The sequence below is a fragment of the Mirounga angustirostris genome, unplaced genomic scaffold (genome assembly GCF_029215605.1).
Source record: "Mirounga angustirostris isolate CCGP_5_RB_7025 unplaced genomic scaffold, mMirAng1.0.hap1 SCAF_1, whole genome shotgun sequence".
NCBI lineage: Eukaryota > Metazoa > Chordata > Mammalia > Carnivora > Phocidae > Mirounga > Mirounga angustirostris.
This window is the reverse complement of record NW_026991709.1, coordinates 71,626,238-71,648,024: the sequence shown is the minus strand read 5'-3', so window position 1 is coordinate 71,648,024 and position 21,787 is coordinate 71,626,238. Positions and strand designations below refer to the sequence as shown.

General features: G+C 42.4%; 1 long non-coding RNA gene across 1 annotated transcript; it reads left to right on the top strand.

Moving 5' to 3' along the window:
• Positions 1-161: 161 nt before the first annotated feature.
• LOC129045368 (uncharacterized) lies at positions 162-18,719 on the top strand. The gene is made up of 4 exons (XR_008505018.2): positions 162-570; positions 3,448-3,569; positions 14,311-14,404; positions 14,844-18,719. It is a non-coding gene; the product is annotated as an uncharacterized LOC129045368 (long non-coding RNA).
• Positions 18,720-21,787: the final 3,068 nt, after the last annotated feature.

Sequence of the window (21,787 nt, the reverse complement as noted above, 5' to 3'; positions counted from 1 at the left end):
GCACCGCCTGCGGGCGCTCCGGCAACGCACCTGAGCGACGGTAGCTCGAGCCAATGAACAGCGCGACCGTGGGTGCCCCCTTGCCACAAGCGTCCCCGAGGACCAACCGGGATGCGCAGGAGTCGTTAGGCGGGACGCGCCCGGTTGCTGGGAGGCCAGCGGCTGAGGCTCCTTGGGAAGGAAGTCACGTGGCTGAGCGCCGCGCTTCCCTCGGAGCCCCCGCCTCTTCTCGGGCTTCTCAGCCCCGCCCTGCTGAGCCGCCGACGCGGAGGAGCCGCCGCCTGCAGGTCTGAGGACTCCTACAGCTTTGGCAGAAATCTGAAGAGGTTGGGAGTAGAAACTATCAAAGGAAGAGATAGGCTAAGCCACCAATTCCTTTCCGTTTAGAGAAACTGAGGTCGGGAGAGGAGTAAGGGTGGCTTTAAAGATTCAATCCGTCTTTCACTTTACTGACTTCATCTCTTAATAACTTGGAAATCTCTCCCACGTGTATCTTCCATTTAACTAAGAGACTACTTCCTGAAGGAGCTGGTATTTGGGGCGAGCCTGGAAAGATCAGGATTCCGACAGGTAGGCGAAGTAAGGCGTTTGGTGTGGAGGAAACGCTTTCAAACCCGCAGAAGACATTCCTCCTTACTGTTACTTTCCTCTCAATAGCTTTCACCAGTTCAAAGACCGTAGGGTTCTGAAAATCAGGCTCACCTCCTCATTTGCAACACCAGCCCACTGAAAGTTGTTCTAAGAGCCCTCCCTGCAAGATATGCATCACCTGATCCAACAAAGCATTTACCATACTTCTGATTTTAATATGCCATTGATTGTAAAAAAAAAAAAAAAAATGAGGATACATTATATTAAAATGTAACCCAACCGAAAAGGCATAAGAGTATCCATAGAATGCAACAAAATGCATACTGTAACAGTGTAGTGGCTCTGAGTGAGAGCCTGAAGGCAAACTTTCTGGATTTTCCTCCTATCTTTTCTTACTGCAAAATGAAGGTAACACCACCGATCTGATAGAGTTGCCTTGAAGCTGAAATGAGAACTCTAAAGACACAAGACAGTGCCACATAGTAACCATTCAGTAAATGCTGGCTATTATCATAATTGTACCACTTTATTCTTAAGTGCTATAATAAAAGTTTAAATGTAAGCCTTCTCACTTCCACTGCCTAAAGTCTTATATAACCATTTTGACCATCTGGCTAAGTGTAGCATGATGGTAGGATGTTTTACATAACCAGTGGTTGTATCTTGATCTCTTTAGCACCTTTTAGAAATTAACAGTATAATTTTGAGACATTTCAAAGAATATACAAACATTATATATGTTTCTTCTTTGGTTATAAACTTGGTTTCTTTTTATTTTTTTAAGTTTTTATTTTAATTCTAGTTAACATACAGGTGTTATATTGGTTTCATGTGTACAATATAGTGATTCAGCTCTTCCATACATCACCCAGTGCTCATCAGGACAAGTGCACTCCTTAATCCCCATCACCTATTTCACCCATCCCCCCCTTAATCAGTTCTCTATAATTATGAAGCTGTTTCTTGATCTCTCTCTCTCTCATTTTTTCCCTTTGCTTATTTGTTTTGTTTCTTAAATTCCACATATGAGTGAACTCATATGGTAACTTGGTTTCTTTTTTAAATTGAATTGCATATCCCTGGAATCTACACAGCTTCTTTTGATAACTGGAAACTATTGACAGTTAAGCCTTCAGTATCCCCAGACACTTCAGTTGGTCAAGCCAACCTCTTCTGGATTTATAACTTCTGTGTCAAATTTAGAAAGAGAGTTGGCCATTTCTGCATTTAATTGTATTCCTGATGCATGACAACTAATCTGTATATACAATAACTTATTGTTTCAATGCTTCAACACAATGTAACCTTTTGGAAGAGGCCTAACTTGACACTTTGGGATTCTAATTAAAATTCAGCTGCATTAAAATTCGGCACCATCAATGTAAATGACTCAACGAAGCTAATTGTCAATAATGAACATTTTCTGCGGACAGCTAAATTTATGTACATCCAGTTAGTGATAACACTATCAATTTTTTTTCCTGCCCTGTTGTAAAGCAAGCATCTGGGGTTGTCAATTGTGGGGTATGTCCTAAATTAAGAAATATTACAAGTGGGTTAGGGTGGGAATAGTGAGTCTTAGAAGAAACATAATATTCTTGACTTAGAGTAATGAAAACCAAGGCCCCAAGGTATAGAAATAACTTGCTGGGTGACTCAAGCTAAACACAGGCCCCATGTCACCAGACTCTTAACTGCAAACTGCCTGCTCTCCCCTTTAGAATTTGGCCTTTATAAGTGTGGTTCTATCTGCCTAAGAAACATTTCCTTTTCATCCATTTCATTTTAAAGATGTAGCTCAAATGCCACTTCTTTCAGGAAGCCTTCTCAGTTTGCTGAAATACAGACCTCTCTTTTCAACACACAGTGAAAGTTAGTCGGTAAAGGATATAAATAATCAAACCTTAAATCTCACAAATGTCTTTTCCCCAGACTTCCCAGTCCCTTCCTCGAAAGCCTCTGGAACCCTGTATACCCATAGACCTTCCTTCCCAGAATGCTTCTGATTTCCTCTGAGGATACTTTTTTTTTTTTAAGATTTTATTCATTTATTTAGGGAGCGTGTGCACGCATGTGGGAGGGGGGGCAAAAGGGAGAGGGAGAGAGAACCCCAACCAGACTCCAAGCTGAGCGCTAAGCCCATCATGGGGCCTAATCTCACAACCCTGAGATCATGACCTGAGCTGAAATCAAGAGTCAGACGCTCAAACAATTGAGCCACAGAGACGCCCCTCTCTGAGGATACTTTTTTTTTTTTTTTAAAGATTTTATTTATTTATTTGAGACGGAGAGAATGAGAGACAGAGAGCATGAGAGGGAGGAGGGTCAGAGGGAGAAGCAGACTCCCTGCCAAGCAGGGAGCCCGATGCGGGACTCCATCCCGGGACTCCAGGATCATGACCTGAGCTGAAGGCAGTCGCTTAACCAACTGAGCCACCCAGGCGCCCTCTGAGGATACTTTTAACTGTACGTCCTCTTGAGTAGAAGTTGTTCACTATGCCTTCCCTGATCCTCCTTGGCCAAGGATACATAATCAGCAAGAATCTAACTCTTGACAACTTACAATTTACATTCCACCTTCATACAAGAATTTCTTTTGAGGAGATAATGTCATCTAGCTACACCACTGTCTTACTGTCCTCGTTGCTGTTCTCTACCAATTTCCCACTCACTCCCTACCTTAGCCTGGCTCACTGCATTGCAAATTATGTCAAGAGCCTGGAGTTATGATGAGGGTAACTGTGGGCAGCTACTGAAACTGGGAAGCCGAAGAACCCAGACACCTGGGGGAACTGGTTTCCCTCTCCTGGTAGCTGTATCCTCAATCTTTCTCACCTACTGCCCAACTCTCACCAGGTGTCCTCTGCTCTGTGTGGATTCTGTTTCCCTGTGAGCCTGGCTTGCATATAATGCCGAATTGCTACTGGTTCCTTCAACAAGCTGGTGGTCAGATGGCTACGGGAGCCCAAGCAGATGACGTAAGTGAAGGAAGCTGGCCAGGTATAAGCAGCATAGGGGGGTGGTGGCCGAGGTGAAGGGGGGAAGCATGTGCCCCGTGTACTGCTCAGCTCCAGGATGTTTTTGCCATATCAGGCCTTCAGATTTTATAAGAGAAGCCAAACAGCCAGATTTTAATGTGAAACCTCCCCAATTTTCAAATGTTGGCAACACTTTCAAATTATTAGAAAATATTGCACAGTTCACAAAAATAAGTTTCAGGGCCACTCTGCAACTGCTATAGATTTTTTTTTTGACAATTCTTGATGTATCCTTTCAACCTATGCTGGAGCTTATCACTTTAATCTGTTTCCTAATTCCCAGATCCCAGGAGAAAACAGATTAACCCAGCTCATCTTTTTATGACAGGTCACACAGGTCCCCAGCCAGCAAATAGGAGGGTCGGATTACCCAATTTAATCATTCCTACAGGAATGGGGGTCAGGATGGAGGCTATAGGACAAGTGCCTAGTAGACAAGGCAGTTTCCCTAAAAGAGAGTATTAATGGCCTGGTCCCATAAAACACAGCTAGTAAACCTTTATGTTTGGCCTCTGACTCATAGTCCTCCACCCCAACTCCTGCCACCAGCTAAGGTGATTTTAACATTCAGTCATTCTTTCTTCATTTAACAATATCCATTAAGCAGGTATGCTGCCCAGACACATGACAGGCTCTGAGGTTTACAAGTGAGATAAACGGTATTTCCCCTCTAGAGTTTGGAGGGCTGTTCATACTCTGACAGTCATTTCTCCTGGAGAAGGAAATAAGGGTTCTTATATCTTGCAGAAAAGTAAGATCCAAGGAAAGGTGAGGAAGTTTTTCCCAAGGACCTTTAGTCACAGGGAACTGTGTGACTAAAGCAGAGGTTAACAGTAACCAGATACAAAGGATTTTGCCACCGTAAGGAATTCATATATATTTTTTTAAAGATTTTATTTATTTATTTGACAGAGAAAGAGAGCGCACAAGCAGGGGGAGCAGCAGTGGGAGAGGGAGAAGCAGGCTTCCCAAGGAGCAGGGAGCCCAATGTGGGACTTGATCCCAGGACCCTGGAATCATGACCTGAGCCAAAGGCAGATGCTTAACCAACTGAGCCACCCAGGAATTCATATTTTAAGGCAATGGGAAGCCATTAGAAGAATTTAAGCCTGGAGTGAGGCGAGACAGTTTGAATTTTAAAGGAGAGTGTGTCAAGGGGGTGGGGCTATCAGGACACGGACAAAACACGTAGCAGTTGAGAGGTTTTCAACCAAGGCCATTGATGTTTAGGCAACAAAATCAAAAGGATCTGATGATCAACTAAATGTGAGGGAGGAAAAAAAGACTAAACTCCTAGGGTGACTCCAGGTTTCAAATTAGAGAATGATTGGTGGGATGTGGTGCTATCCATAGAGAGAAGAAAGTTTATCTCTTTGTCTCAAAATATGTCACTTTAGGGCGCCTGGGTGGCTCAGTCGTTAAGCGTCTGCCTTCATCTCAGGTCACGATCCCAGGGTCCTGGGATCGAGTCCCACGTCGGGCTCCCTGCTCGGCGGGAAGCCTGCTTCTCCCTCTCCCACTCCCCCTGCTTGTGTTCCTGCTCTCACTATGTCTCTCTGTCAAATAAATAAATAAAATCTTAAAAAAAAAAATGTCACTTCAGACAGTCCTTACATATACCCACCTTAAACCTTGTCCTTAAACCTTGTACATTCCATACACAAGCTCAGTCTCAAATGTCTCCTGCTGACTCGCATACATTCACTTGACACTCCCAACCCCACCCCAGGATTCTTTTTATCTCCTAGGCTGCTGGTATCCACCTGTCTTGCTTTCCTCTCCACGTCAACAACCCCCCCAAACCTCTTCCCAGGCCCTTCCATGACCGTGTCACATACCCAGCACTAGATCAATCCAAGCATTTCCTTTGGTTTCCCCCTCCTAGTTGCTGAGCAGTGCTAGAGACAATTTGTATCTTAAAGCAATGGGAGCCACTGGAAAAATGTTAAGCCAGGGAGTGTGATGTGATCTGATTTGCATTTTAAAGGGGGCTGGGTAGGCAAGAGGTGAAGGCTTTTAACGCTGAGACTACTTCACTGCATTTGATGATACAAGACCTGGACATGACATGCTTGGGATTTTCAACTGTCTTTGTATTATTTATCTGTGGCCAGATCCCTGGCCTACTGGCCACAATGGCTGTTCCTAAACTTGCTGTCCAAGCTGTGGCCCACCCCTCTCATAAACTGTAGATAATTTTGACTCTTCCCAAAGAAAATAGGAATCATTGGGTAGGAACACTCTTCCTAGCCCTGACCCACATACTCACCCACATTCCCATCTTCTTTACTTCTTACCCATCTATCTCAAAGAAAAGTACACCTCTTCCTTGTGCTCCAGACCTCATACCTTCCATTCTCCTCTGAGAATGGCTCTATCAATTACCTCTTTCTCTGGATGCTCAACCTTTCTCTCAAGTGACCTTTCTTTTCTCTTTGTAGAAAAGAGAAAGAAACAAAAGCATACACCCTCTGTATCCAAAAGGATCTATGTGTGTGTGTTTAAGAGACTAGTGAATAAGGCAAAAATAAAGAATTCATGATTAGGTAGAATGGCTTTACCCTAAGCCCAGATGATAGGCTTTCCATGGACCTTGAGAAGGATTGGCAACCAGGACCTGTAAAGCTTGGATGCTCCTTCCCTTCCATTCTTTCCATACATACTTTGCTCTTCTGCACATCTATAGCTCATTTCATCTGATTCTCTAGGCCCAGCTCTCAAGATTAACCAACTAATTGGACTGAAAGGGTTTTCTCTCTTGGCCCAAGTTATAAATTTCTTGAGGAAGTATTGGCCTAGCTTGCATGATGTACCCCATCAAGGGCCAGTCAACTATAGCAAGGGGGCAGTATGTACATACATGGCTATCCATGTATGGATAGGGGATCAGTTAGCAAAGAAGGGAGACATGTGAATTGGACAAATACCCCTTTGGCTATGGCCAAATCTCCCTCCATTGCTTTCCATCTAAGACTCCTAAGAGCACAACCTCCTCTTTTTCTCCTCCTATTCATTCCACTATGCCACTGCATTCTCTTTTCCACTCCCTACCCACCCCCACCAACTGTTTTCAATAAGGCCACTTTCCATTTGACACACCAAAGGACACTTTTCAGTACTTGTTTTTCCTGACATCACTTTAGCACTTGACACTGTTTGCAGCCCTTTTCACCTTGAAAACTCGTGCTTCTAATTCTTCACTGGTTTATCATTGCCTAAAGCTATGGTTTTTAAACTTTCCTTAATCACGGAACCCTTTGTTTAAAAGAAAAAGTCTTTCAGCCGTGCTCACCATTAAATCGATAATAGTGAAGCTGGTCTGGTTGAAATAGATGGGAGACGCAGAGCCCTGCCTGCCTTGCTCCACTCCCCACCCCAGATGACTCACGGGTAGACTCCGAGGGGTGTTACAGCTCCACTGAGAAATATATAATTTGGAAACCACAGATCTGTAACAAATTTCTTAGTTTTAAACGTAAGGTTCCTTTAGTATCCAACACCTACCAACCTTCCCTATCTTCCTTGCTGTCAGTGTGTCTGTTCCAGATGGGTTCATCTATCCACAAAGGAATTCTTGTTGTCAACGGCTTTAGTCTGGTGCTTTCCCAGCCCCACCTTGGGCATGATGTTTCCTCTGCGCGAATGAGACTTCTCCCTTTGTGTGCCTGCGGAGCTCCTATTCATTATTTCAAACTTGGCTTAACTAGAATCTCAGGTACTCCCCACTCACAGTGACCTGACTTCTCCTTTGTGCTCCTTTTGTCACCTGTTCCATGTAACTATTAGAATAGAGTTCAGTATTATAATTTGAGAGTTTTATACCCATATTCTCTTCAGACCTGGAGCTTCTGAGTAGTGACATTATTTTCATCTTTGTAGCTCTAGAACCAAGCCCAAGTGGCTGGCACTTAGTGTCTGATAAAGGTTGAATAAATGGATGTATTTCTCTCCACAGTGATCTTTTCCTTATTCAAATCCCATGATTACTTGTGCACATGCATGTATTTCTCCAACAGATTATGAGCTCAGAGAATGATACTTCTATGTTCGGGTGATTTGAGGATTATATAAGCTACACATAAGAGTGCCTAACAATGCCTGACTCATCAGTAGTTTTTCCTCCTGGCTATGTAACAGAATCCCCAATAGAGTTTTTCTGTGTTTGTTTTTAATGTAGATTCATGGGCCTTACTTACTAAATCATATTTTCCAGAGAGGGTGCTGGGCATCCATCACACAAATGATTCTGATGCACAGCCTTCAATGAAACTCAATAAATGCTAATGTTCATTTTGTAACTCCAGAATCTGGCACAGAGACTAACAATGTAGTAGGAGCTCACTAAATATAGTAGAAGGAATTGAAATATATAATGTTTTCAACGTGTAGAATATAACATTTTACATCTAACAAGCCACGGGTTGAGGCAAAAGGTAGATTTAGGTTAAAAGGGCCCAGATGACAACTTCTCAGTCTCTCATTGCTGGGTCTGTGTTCAGTGAGCTCTCTCCTGCTCTTCCCAACTTCCGCCCCCTTCCCACCTTCCTGCTTTTTTTAATTAGTAGGAAGACTCATCTTCTGTCCAATTACCATCCCCAGGGATCCCAAAACACTAATGTTTCTAAGCAGTTGCTTCCTAACATTTTGATTTGGCTGTGGTCTGCCTCTGAGGGCTCTCCTGGAAGTCTTCCTCTCTCATAACCACCACACTGTGCCCACCTTCCAAACCTCAATGCCACCGCTTTGGTTCAGGTCTTCAGTATCTCTTGCTTACTAACACACAGAATTCCCTGCATTCAGACCAGCCTTCCTCAGGTCTAAGGCAGGATTATTGCTACTCATACTCATCCCTCAAAATCCACTTCAGATGTCAGATTCTCCGGGAAGCCTTCCTTCTGGATTTGACCATCTTATTTGTACTCCCAATACACTGGTGTCTACTTCCCACCATAACACTTACCATACTGTCCTTCCATAGATAGTGAGCTCACAGGCAGGAACTGACCCTGTTATTTATGTGTCCTAATATATGGCACGGTGCCCAGCTCTAAGTAGATGCACTACAAATATGTAAAGGAGTTTATCTCCAATCCTCTTCTCACACTTTATGCTCAAGTAATGACAAACTGTTTACAGTTCCCCAGGTGTACCGTGCTGTTTCGGATTCCTGGGCCCCTTCATATGCTACTTCATGCTGCTTCCTTCATGCAAGAAATAACTTACCCCCCCCCACTCCCAAATATATATGTTATGTATGTGTGCATGTATGTATGCTATGTATAAATACATAGCATAAAGAATAATACAATACATGCCTTGTACCCACCACCCAGCTTATGAAATAGAACATTATCAACACTGTTGGACCCCTCTATGAGTTCCTCCCTGATTGCCTATCCTTACCTCCCCCTTGGAAATTATCTCGAATTTTGCATTTGTTATTCCCTTACTTTTTGTTCCACTTTAATTTGTATCCCTAAGCAACAGATTATTTACTTCTGTATAATTTTTTAACTTTACATATATTCTCCTGTACTTTTTTAAAGCTAAAAATCATGTTTATGAAGTTTACCCCTATTGATATCTATAATTCTAGATCATTCTAAATCATTCACTTTAACTGCTGTATGAATATACTTTATTTATCCGTTCTCCTGTGAATTTAAGTTGTTTACAGTTGTTGTTTTCAGAAACAATGCCGCTGTGAGCATTCTTGTCCATAAGTTCGGGGCCCTAATCCAATATGACTGGTGTCCTTATAACAAGAGGAAGGGACACGAGGGGTGCATGCACACAGATATGTATCCGTTTATAAGAGTATCTCCAGGGTATACCTAGGAGTGGAATTGCTGAGCCATGGAGTATACAGACCCTCAACTTTATAAGATGGAGATACCTTATTGCCAAGTGTTAAACCACTTTGTCTTACCCCCACCCTGCATGAGCTCCCATTACTTCTTACCCTCTCTAATACTTGGTGCTGTCAAATGTTTTAATTCTTCCCAATCTGATGGTATAAAAATCATCTCATTGAGTTTCTAATTTACCTATATATGTTTCCCTGATTATTAATGAGCTTGAACATCTTTTTACAATGCTTATTGGTCAGTCATGTTGCCACTTCTGTGAAATGTTTATTCATATCTTTTGCCCAGTTTTTATTAGAGTTATTTTTTCTTTACTCGCAGAACATCTTTATATCTTTTGTCAATTATGTGTTGCAACTATCTTCTCTCAGTTGTGGATGCTCTATTTTTTATATGGTGACTTTTATTTTTTTTTAATTTTTTTAATTTATTTATTCATGAGAGTCAGAGAGAGAGGGGCAGAGGGAGAAGCAGGCTCCCCGCCTAGCAGGGAGCCCAATGTGGGACTCGATCCCAGTACCCCCAGATCATGACCTGAGCCGAAGGCAGATGCTTAACCATCTGAGCCACCCAGGTGCCCCTATATGGTGACTTTTAATAAAAAGAAGTAATTATTTTTAATGTATCCAAATCTATCTTTTTGTTTATTATTTGTGCTTCTTGTATTTGAAGGAATTATTCTATACCCTGAGATTATGAAGACATTCTTTTATATGATCTTCAAAAATTTTGTTCCTCTCATGTAAATCTCTAATCACATGTGGACTCAATATTTGTGAATAGTGCAAGATAGCTACCTTAAAATATATATATAGAGAGAGAGAGATAGCTCATTGTCTCATGCACTGAAAACTCCATCCTAATAGATTACTCTTTGTTTGTTTATACATCTATGTCCCCTTACTAGCCCATGGATCCTTTATCTTATTCTGTGTGTATTCACTGTCTAGCATAGTTCCTTGCATTAACATTCAATACATATTGTTGAGTTTGCAAACATACTCTTAAACCCATAACATTATAGACTATCTGAGCTAGAAGGAACCTAAAAACATTGTCCTGTCCAGCCCCTTTATTTTACAGGTGAGGAAACGGAGGCCCAGTGAGTGAGTGATCTGTGCACTTACGAGATCACGTGGGAATTCAGTGCCTAGCCAGGGCTCAGCACACTGTTTCCTGTTTCTCCTAAAAGCCCAGGCACCTAATCCAGTTCCACTTACCATGGTCATCCAGCACCTGAACTAAGTCAGGGGCCAGTTGGCAAGGACAAAGAGGGCACTGGTATCTACCACCATGGCAAAGGATTAATGTAATTAATCCTGACAAATCAGAAAGAAAAGACCAAGAATGGTCATATTAAAAAGTGGAAGAAATACAAATGGGCAAAAAATTATTGATTCAGAAATCAAACACATGCAAGTTAGAAAGATATACTTTTGCTCCCCTCTTAGATGGTAAAGATAGAAAAGAATGCCTTAGGAAATGGTCCACTAGGAATATAAAACTTCCTGAGAGCAGAGACCGTCTGTTTTGCTCACCACTGTATTCCTATCATGTGGCACAGGGCCTGGCAGATAGTTGGAGCTCAATTACTATTTAATATTAAATAAATGACTAGCACTTAGGTGCATTTTCGAGATTGGGGCTTTCCTTATTGCAGGAGGAGGCAGGCAGATCCCAGTCCCACAGCCTTCCCTCTGCCACACACAACACAGGAGGAAATGCCTATTCTTCAAAAGAAGCATGGCTGGTGATGCTACAAGTTCTGAGAGCTCAGGCTCCTGAGAAGATAAACTGCTTTCAAAAAGGAAACAGGAGGGGCGCCTGGGTGGCTCAGTCGTTAAGAGTCTGCCTTTGGCTCAGGTCATGATCCCAGGGTCCTGGGATTGAGCCCTGCTTCGGACTCCCTGCTCGGCAGGAAGCCTGCTTCTCCCTCTCCCACTCCCCCTGCTTGTGTTCCCTCTCTCGCTGTGTCTTTCTCTGTCAAATAAATAAATAAAATCTAAAAAAAAAGGAAACAGGAAACATGTATAAAGCGAAAAATTAAGTAAATATCAGTGAAACTGTGCAGACAGAGGTTCCCGCAAGCTGTTAGTAGGAGCATAGACCTTTTCTGGACATTCTGGAAATATGTATCAAAATGCTAAATAGGTGTATCTTTTCAATTTATCTGAAAAAGACAGGACACATACACATATGCATGTTTGCTGCAGTGTTGTTCCTAGAGGAAAAAAGGATATATCCTAAGTTTTTTACTAATACATTGGTTGAATAAATCACAATATATCCGTATAGTAGAATACCATGTAAGTTATTCTTAGGGGGAAAAAAAGGAAATAAATTAAATGCTAGCAATGATTATAGGTTTTGCTTCATTTTTTAATGCAGTATCTTCTTTTGTTGTAGACAGTTATACATATATTTTTAAATATTTTACTTTTTTAAAGATTTATTAACTTGTTTTTTTTAGGGGGTGAGGAGGAAGGGCAGAGGGAGAGGGAGAGAGAAACCCCAAGCAAACTCCATACCGAGCACAGAGTCGTGGCGGGGCTTGATCTCAAGCCCTGAGATCAGGACCTGAGCCAAAACCAAGAGTCGGTCGCTCAACCAAATGGGCCACTCAGGGGCCCCTTAAAGATTTTATTTTTATGTAATCTCTACATGCAATGTTGGGCTCAAACTCACAACCCCGAGATCAAGATGCTCTTCTGACTGAGCCAGCCAGGCACCCCTTATATTACTATTATAATCAGAAAAAAATATTCCAGGAACAGTGGATCCTGAAGAATTTCAAGTTGTATCTACTTACTTTCTTTTAATTATTTATATTCTGCATAGTTCTTGAATTAAAAAATATTAAATAAGGCAGTTAAAATGAAAGTTTAAAAAAATTAACACCTTGGGCGCCTGGGTGGCTCAGTTGGTTAAGCGACTGCCTTCGGCTCAGGTCATGATCCCGGAGTCCTGGGATCGAGTCCCACATCGGGCTCCCTGCTCAGCGGGGAGTCTGCTTCTCCCTCTGACCCTATCCCCTCTCATGCTGTTTCTCTCTCTCTCTCTCTCTCAAATAAATTAAAAAAAAATTTAAAAAAAATTAACACCTTATAGGGAAAAGAGTAAAAAGCTATGCCAAAAACCTAGGCTTTTTTTTTTTTTTGACAAGGCTAAAAATGAAATATACTGTTAATGTGGTTCTAGTTAGCTAAAGAAAGAATTCAAACCAGCATGTTAAGAAAGACATTTTCCAGAGTTCCAAGAGGAATTTATACAAGCTTAATTTATATTCCTATTACCTGTTAGCTAACTAACTTGCACTTCCACTGAAACCTCTCTCAAATGCTGAATCCGCAACTTTGAAAGTGCTTCTATGTGAGGATGTGGTATTATCATAGGATATTCTGGTACTTCCTTTGGGTGGGCATCAAAACACGTACCCTATGTTTTTTGCTTGTATTATTTTTAAGAAAATTTGGCATTCCCAAACATGGAAACGAAGGTTAAATTAAAATATTCAGGGACTTTAGTTTTGTTGCTATTGTTATGATTTAAATACTTAAAACATTTGCACATGGTACAAAGGGGTAGGCAGTGAAGAGTAGGTCTCTCCCCTGCTGCTGTTGAAGTTGGGGGCACTCAAGTCTTGGACTTCACTGTTTCTCTCCTTAAATGCCAAACCACCCACAACCTTCAGCATAAACCCTTAACTGCTTTTCTTCTGAATATCTTTCTTTTCCCTTTAACTGCCTCTAGATTCTAGGTGGAGATGCTAAGGGAAGTATTAGGCAATAGAAAAAAAATTGTCTTCTTTCACGTGATAAAATTGGTATTGATAGGTAAACCAAGCTACTGACTTCTGTGGTTGAAATTTAAAACATTTCTTCAATTTTTATCAACAGTACAAATAGAACTAAATATGTCCATTAATTTGAAAAGCTAAGAAGCTACCTACACCAAATACCTGCATCTCTCTTTTTTTTTCTTTTTAAGATTTTATTTATTTGAGAGAGAGAATATGAGCAGGGGGAGAAGGAGGGGCAGAGTGAGAAGCAGACTCCTGGGAGCCCAAATGCTGGGCAGGGAACCCAATGCAGGGCTAGATCCCAGGACCCTGGGATCATGACCTGAGCCGAAGGCAGTAGCTTAACCAACTGACCCAGGCATCTGCATCTCTCCTAATGACAAAGTGGCTTCTTCTTGTTAAAAAAAAAAAAAAAAAAAAAAAAAAGTGGGGGACTGGGAAGGGAGAGGATAAATTTTACTTATTTGTTAGTTCCTTTGAATATACTGTCCCACAGCATGGTACAGATCTACATTACAATTATGACTTCAAAAAAGTCTTTTAAAAAGAGGTTTAGTTTCACCAGAGGGAAGTATTCATTTTTATATTTTATTTTTATTGGAAAATAGTTGAGGTATTCATTTCTAAAATGTTGTAATGTTGGCATTACTAGTAGCCTTTTGCACCAAAACAAACGCTTGCCAAAGCGCTATAAATCCCAAACTACACATTCAAAACAGCAGATTTGTGTGCTCTGAGAAGACAAGGGGAAAGACGACGTTTCAGTTTAGTAAAGAAGAGCCAGACCAAGGAATAAACTGTTAAGGAAGTGGCAGAGTCCAGGAGTACAAGGGGTTAAACACTCCCCACCCCCAGCTGTGGGGCCTCAATGCCTCAAAGCGTAATGCTGTTCAATGTACTGTGATTTCTACATGATTGGTCACAGCATAATTAAGTTCAAAGAGCAGAAGTTGTCCAACTCTCCTGGTCCTAGCCGCCACTACCCAACCTGACTCCCAGCTTTCTTACCTCCCAGACAATCAGCAGATTCTTTCGAGCAGAACTAATGGATGGGCTGGTCCCGGTGCCAAGCGGTCACTGACAGAAGGTACAGAGCCCACCGGCATTGGGTAAGTCGCTAGGTCAACCCTCCCCTCCACCCGTGGAGCAGCTGACCTGCCAGGCAAATTCTGGCAAAGTTCCACAGAGGTGACCATCAGCGCGTGGGGACCGCCAGTCTTCCGAGGGCCATACCAACCTTCCCCGTTCTCAGCTGATTCCATAATCGGCAGCTGACAGGGGCCAAGGGTGGGCAGGGGTACCGTCACCGAGCTGTCGGCAGCTTGTGGAAGTGACTCTGGAAGGCAGCAGAGGTGGGTGGCACTATGGAGATAGGCAATTCACACCTCCCCGGGCTTCCTCCCACTCCCTAACTTGGAAACACAAGGTACTTTGGGATCTGGATTCAGCCTCCTGCAGCTGTTCTGCTATGGCTTATGCTTTGCCAACTGCTTCCTTGGGACTGTCCTCAAGGAGTGTTGGGTTTTAGCTTCTTCTGTCTCACTCTAGGTCACAGCGAGACATTGGGCCACACACCCAAACAGAGAGGATTTCCAGCATCGAGAGTCGTAAGTTTACAAAGCCGTAAGAACCGTGAAGATTCCGGAAAGAACGCCCCCAGGATGTCACAGCTAGCTTACAGCAGTGTTTCTCACATGGTCAGAAATACATTTGACCTGGTGACCAGTGAGTGTGAGTGTAACATAAACATACACAAGGTTAATAGATACATCTGTGTAATTGAAACGGGAATGTCATGATACAATGTTACCCTTTCCAAATGCTATGTTGTTTTCCTTTCTATTGTTGTTTTGGTAAAGCTGTTTTTGACCCACGAAATTGGTCTATGACCCACTAAAGAGTCACAACCTGTAATTTGAAAAGTACCGTACACATAAGCAAAAACTCCTTGTGCTATCTCATTCTGAACCATCTAACTCACTTTTAATTATGTAGTAAAATTTTCTGAAACTAAGTGTAATCACCACTCTTGGTTCAAAAGGTCTCATGTTTCATGTAAAACCCTTTTCAGAAAACAATTATTTTCCCTGCTCCTCACTCTCCGTTTCTGCATGCATAGCTAGAGCGAAGCTGTTACACTGTAAGTTCTATCACGTCAGTCCTTTGCATGAAACCCTTCAGTGGCCCCTGGTTGCCAGTGATAATAATAGCTAACACTCAAACACGCTTACCATATGCCAGGCCCTCTTCTAAACATTTTACACGTTTCACTCATTTGTTCCTCACAGTAGCTCTAGAAGGCCGGGTTATTATCAGACCCGTCTTACAATGATGATGAGTAACCAGCACAAAGACCCGCCGCTAGTCAGAGGCAAGCTAGGATTTGAACCCGAGCCACAGTCCAGTTCGAGTCAGCACTCTTGGCCACTGGGCCTCGCTCCCCTTGGCAGAGAACAGTGCTTAAAATACTTTCCAAGCCTCATCATGCCACCCTGTGTGCTCCTGCCTCCTGACCAGTGCTGTGACCTCCCACATGCACTTCCCTATGCCTAGCATGAGTCACCTCCTGCATCTGAGCTTCCCTTCAGGTCTTCCTCACTCCTTTACACGGCCTTAGATGTCCCCTCTGTGTTCCCACAGTACTCCGTTCCCTGCGCCCCTGCTCTCCCCCTCATTCTGACACTGACTCCATGCAAGGAGATAGAGGAGCAAAAGTGACCAAGTCCTTGCCCTCATGAGCTCATAGTTCCCAAAAGGGGGTGAGGGGAGAAGGTAATACATGACTATCTAGAATGTCAGCTGGTGACAGTGTTAATGAGAAAAATAAAGCAGAGTAGAGGGGATAGGGCGTGCGCAGGGCAAGGGCCATGTGCCTATTTTATATTGGGAGGGTAGGGGAAGGGCTCACTGAGGAGGTGACCTCTCAGCAGAGATCAAAGGAAGAAAGAGACAGCCATGTGGCTTTCAGGGGGAGGAATAGTCCATTAAAAGAGAACCACCAATGCAAGCGCCTCGAGTGGAGAGAGTGCATGGAGGGTTCAAGAAGAGTAAGGAGGCCAGTGTGGCTGGAACAGAGTGAGACTGGAAGAAAGTGAGTCAGAGAGGTAGGGTGCCAGATGGCTCGGGGCCTTGCAGGTCACTTTGTCTTTTACCCTGTGTGATCCACTAGAAGGCTCTGAGCAGAAGAGTAATATGTGAGCTTTCTATTCCTGCTCTAAAAATCACACAAATTTCATGGCTTAAAACAACACAAATTGATTGTCTTACAGTTCTGGAGGTCAGGAGTTAGACACAGGTCTCTCCTGGATAAAATCAAGGTGTTGGCAGGGCAGAGCTGTGTGTCTTCTGGGGGCTCCGGGGGAGAATCTGTTCCTCGCGTTTTCTAGCTTCCAGAGACTCTCTTCATCTTCAGAGCCAGCAATGTACATTTCTGTGACCACTTTTTCTGTGGTCACATCTGCCTCTGACCACAGCCACGTCTAAGGATTCATGTGATTTAGGTTGGGCCCACCTGAATAATCCAGAATAGTCTCCACATCTCAAGGTCCTCAATCACATCTGCAAAGTCCTTTGGTAGCATATTTATAGGTTCCAGGGACTAGGACATGAACATCTTTTGTTGGAGAGGGAGGCATTATTCTGCCTACAACAAGTGACATGATCTGTCTTCAGTTTTAAGACGATCACTCCGGGGTGGACACAGGGAGACCAGGTAGGAAGCCATTAGGGTCATACAGATGAGATCGATGGAGTCCTGGGCCAGAGTGCTAACAGTAAGAGTGGAGAGATGAGGTCAAATTCTGGATGTCTTGTGGACATAGAGGTGACATGATTTGCTGATGTATTGGATGTGGGATGTGAGGGGAGAAGTCAAGGATATTTCCAAGGTTGATACTCTCTCCCCTGCTTACAGTATTTAACAGAGACACAACCTCTGGTGTTATTTGTTAAACTATCTCCCTTAATTTAGTTATTTAACTAAATTAGTTAGTTTCGTTTTTAGACTAAGACTCCCCTTTAGACTGAGAGTTCAAATCTGGATTGTTCACTGTTGTATTTTCACATCACTGAGTGTGTAGAACATAGCAATACAGTTCGTAATTACTGCTTATTGAAATATTACCATGTGTCAGGTGCTTTATCTTATTTAATCATTGGAACAGCCTCTATTACTACCATTATTTACTACATGAGGGAACTGAGGCCCAGGAAGATTAAATGACTTACAGAAGTAAATAGAAGAGTCAGGATTTAAATCCACATTGAGTTAATATATGAATTCAAATTAATCAAAATAGCCTGACCACATGTGGAATGGGAGATGGAGAAAAAAAACACAGGTTTATAAATATTTTGGTTACAGCCATAGACCAATCATGTCAAGAAACAACAGAAGTTAGCGCAACTGACTTACAAATTCTTTTTTTTTTTTTTTTAAAGATTTTATTTATTTATATGACAGAGAGAGACAGCGAGAACAGGAACACAAGCAGGGGGAGTGGGAGAGCGAGAAGCAGGCTTCCCGCCGAGCAGGGAGCCTGACGCAGGACTCGATCCCAGGACCCTGGGATCATGACCCGAGCCGAAGGCAGACGCTTAACAACTGAGCCACCCAGGCGCCCTGACTTACAAATTCTTAAGTATAGTCAATTTAGCTGTGGTTTGGTTACTACGATGAGTGACACAGGTGATAATTTCAGAAATGTTTTGTAACTACTCTGAAGGCGAAGAGGAGAAAAACAGATGACATCAGGCAGACCATGGTGGTACAATGAAAACTGCCCAGATCTAAGAGGAGTCTCACTTCAGTTCCAACCACTTATTAGCCAGTCTATTTTGAGGTATTTACATCATCTTTCTGAGACCATCTCGACTATAAAAAGGATATATTTTCTACCTTATTTACTTCAGAGCCTCTTGGGAGAAACTAAGTTTATTCATTTAATAAATACAGAGCATTATGTGTGCCTGGCATTGCTGTGGACACCAGCAACAGGTCATGAACAAAACAGACAAAATCCTCACCGTCGTGCAGTTTGCATTCTAGCGGAAAGGGAGACTGATAAAAATCAGAATAGACAATAGTAGATAAATGCTATAAAGTGATAAATGCTAAAGAAAAACAAAACAGGACAGGGCTTAGTGAGTGATCCAGGGAGGAAGTAACATTGGACAGAGACTTGAATAAAGAGAGATCAAGCTAGACAATAATCTGAGGAAAAGGCAGTCCAGGCCGAGGGAAGGAACAGAATTTGTGAAGTTCCTGAAGTCAGAATGATCTTGGGGTTCATATCTGAGGCACAGCAAGGAGCAAGCAGGGACAACGGTGGATGATGCTGAAGAGGTAGGCAGAGGCCCGCTCATGCAGCCTTGCAGGCGAGGGCAGAAAGCATGCATTTTATCGTGCTCATGAGAGGAAGAAAATGGACTCAAAAAATGTGGGAAGAGCAACACAAACAGTAGACAAAGGAGGTGGCACTCCTGTTGAGAGCATGGGCTCTGATATGCCTGAGTTGGAATCTTGGAAGCACCACTGTGTGTAGCCTTGGATAAGTTAATTTCTCAGCACTTCAATTTCTCCACTTGTAAAATAGGAGTAATAATAGTGCCTACCATGTTAGAGTTGTGTTGAAGGTTAAATGAGATATTACATATATAACCCTTAGAATAATTTCTAGAACACAAGTGCTCAGTAAATGTCAGCCGTTATTACTATTAACTACCAAGCTGTGCAACAGCCTGAGTTCACTAATGCAGAGTTCTCTAATTAAGAATCTGCAATTTTTTTTAAAAGATTTTACTTGAGAGAGAGAGAGAGAGAGAGAGAGAGAGAGAGAGCACCAGCAAGGGAAGCAGCAGGCAGAAGGAGAAGCAGAAGACGTGGGGCTCAATCCAGGGGCTCCGGAATCATGACCCAAGCCGAAGGCAGACGCTGAGCCAACTGAGCCACCCAGGTGCCCCTACAATTTATTTTTTAAACAAAAAACTTACATATAAAGAAAAAAACCTTTTAAACAGAAAAATTGTATGTTTTTTAAATATATAAATTGTTATAGAATTCAGGCCATAAATGAAATTAGCCTCCTCCAAAGTACTGGATAATACATTTTTTAAAGATTTTATTTATTTATTTGAAAGAGAGAGAGAGAGAGAGTGCACGAACAGTGGGGAGGGGCAGAGGCAGAGGGAGAGGGAGAAGCAGACTCCCCTCTGAGCAGGGAGCCCAACATGGGGCTCTATCCCAGGACCCTGAGATCATGACCTGAGCTGAAGGTAGACGCTTAACTGACTGGCGCCCCAGTACTGGATAATATTAAAGGACTTAAATATAAAGGGTGTAAATAAACACACTGAAGGGCTTTACTGCCCATTGTTCTCTCCTTTAGGGGACCAGCCCTCCCTCTTCCCATGATTTTTCTTGGTCCATGTAATAATGGTGAGGAGGGAAATAGGGTCCAGGTCTGCCCAGAGGCGTCCATCTATACTCTGCCCTCACTGTCCCCACCCACTCTCTGCAATGTACACCCATAGTGATTGTTCTAAGAATGAACAGCACAAGACCCAGACTGGGACAAATCAGAGTCCTCCTTGAGGTTTTTGCCAAACCGTAGGAGAAAGATGCTCTCTCTCTGACATCTCAAGCCTCTACAGATGGTGTGGACCAGGTACCAGCAGCCAAATCTATCTACCACTAGGTGGAGAGAAGGAAGCCAACACAGAAGAGCCAAAAGGTGGAGCCACAAAGAGGTGGCTCTTCTGTGGAACCAGAGCCCTGCTGGGAATTCAGCCATGAATGTGGTTCTGTGGAACCAGAGCCCTGCAGCCCTGCTGGGAATTCAGCCATGTCTAAAGTCAGATCACCTCTGCACTTGACAGTTATGGGAGCCATAAATTCCTATTCTGCTTAAGAATTTAGTTTGTCACTTGTACCAGAAGATTCTAGATATACATACCTTCTATGAAAGACACTCTGATTTTCCGAAATCTGTAATAGCTTGTGTCTATACAACATACTTTATATAATGCTTTAAGAACCTGTTAAATTTAAAAATTCAATACAGATGTTACAGTATGGATAAGGATGAAATTTAGAAATCAAAGTCAGCTTAGCTAATAAAGCAAGGCACCGACTTTGTCAAGATTGTTGATAACCCATGTTTTCAGATCTACAGAGGACCTCGTGCTAGTAGAGGTACCTTAGGAATGACCCATGTCATATCAAGCTTTCGTTGTATTTGATACTTTTCAGAGAAAGTGATTTCAATCTCAGTAAAAACTAATACGTGTACCACGGCAATGCAATTTTTGCATCTTTGTGTAATAATAAAAAGGCAACATCTGTTTTCAATAGTGTAATGTGATTCCATATCCACAAATTCACCCTATTTTATATTTTTATAACTTTCCCCTTACCTTATTTTTGATGTTTGAATGTAAGAAGGAAATTAGAGTAATGTGTAATTGAAGCAGACCAGATGAAGAACAAAGCTGTTCTGAAACCCAGCTGCCAACCAGCTACGCAGTCACCCACCTTACTTAATTTGTTCTCTTGGAATTGAATAGCAGCCAAAAACAAATTCTCTTCAAAACTGGATTAAGATGCGTGTAAATAACAAAATGCTGTGAAACAATCTTCTGATATCAGTAGATAGCTTGAAAGGAGAGAGGCAGGTGAAAAATCCCTTGGAAATTTAAAAAAACTTGGCAGAGATGTTTATCATTTGGGTCATGCAGGAAACAACCCTGATAAATAAGCACACTGAAAAAAGTTTCGGTGTAAAGCATAACATATTTTACCACCATTTGAAAAGTAAACATGTTTTTGTTTTTATTTTTAGCTTTTCTAAGTCCAAGCACCCAGTGCCTTTAAGAAGCTATTTCTGGTGGTGGTACAGTGTTCTGACACCTTTTCTCTAAGTAAAATTGACACAGCTGCTGAAATTAACATTTTTATCTCCATGGACCCACATGTTACTGAAAAATATAAGCATTGTGTTTTTTGCTAACCAGCATTTAGAAGCAGCTGTTAAGCCAAACCAACTCCAGTCCCCCGAGAGAGGGACTATGTTATTATTAATTCCTATCTCCTTTGAATACTGTAAAGCCTTGAACAGGGTGGATAAACACAGCTCAAACTAACTACACTGAATCGATGTGTCTGTGGCAGCCCAAATCCCGTCAGTTGGAATCTGCACATAGATAATACATTGGTAATCCAGCAAGTTTGTTTGGTGCCTAGAACTAAAGAGGGAGGAAGAGCAACACAACTGTCATGTTTTCTTACATCCAATCAAGAAACAGGTCCAAGGCACTGGAATCTTTTCCTTTTACATCCAGCTATAAATTGACACTAGGGCTCTCTTTTGGGTTCCTGGGCCCGACTTCCAACGTGTGGAGGTGGGAGGCTTCCCCACACATCCAATCAATGCACCAGATATCAGCTCAGTGTCCTCCAATTCAACTAAATTCTGACACTATCTACTCAGACAGAA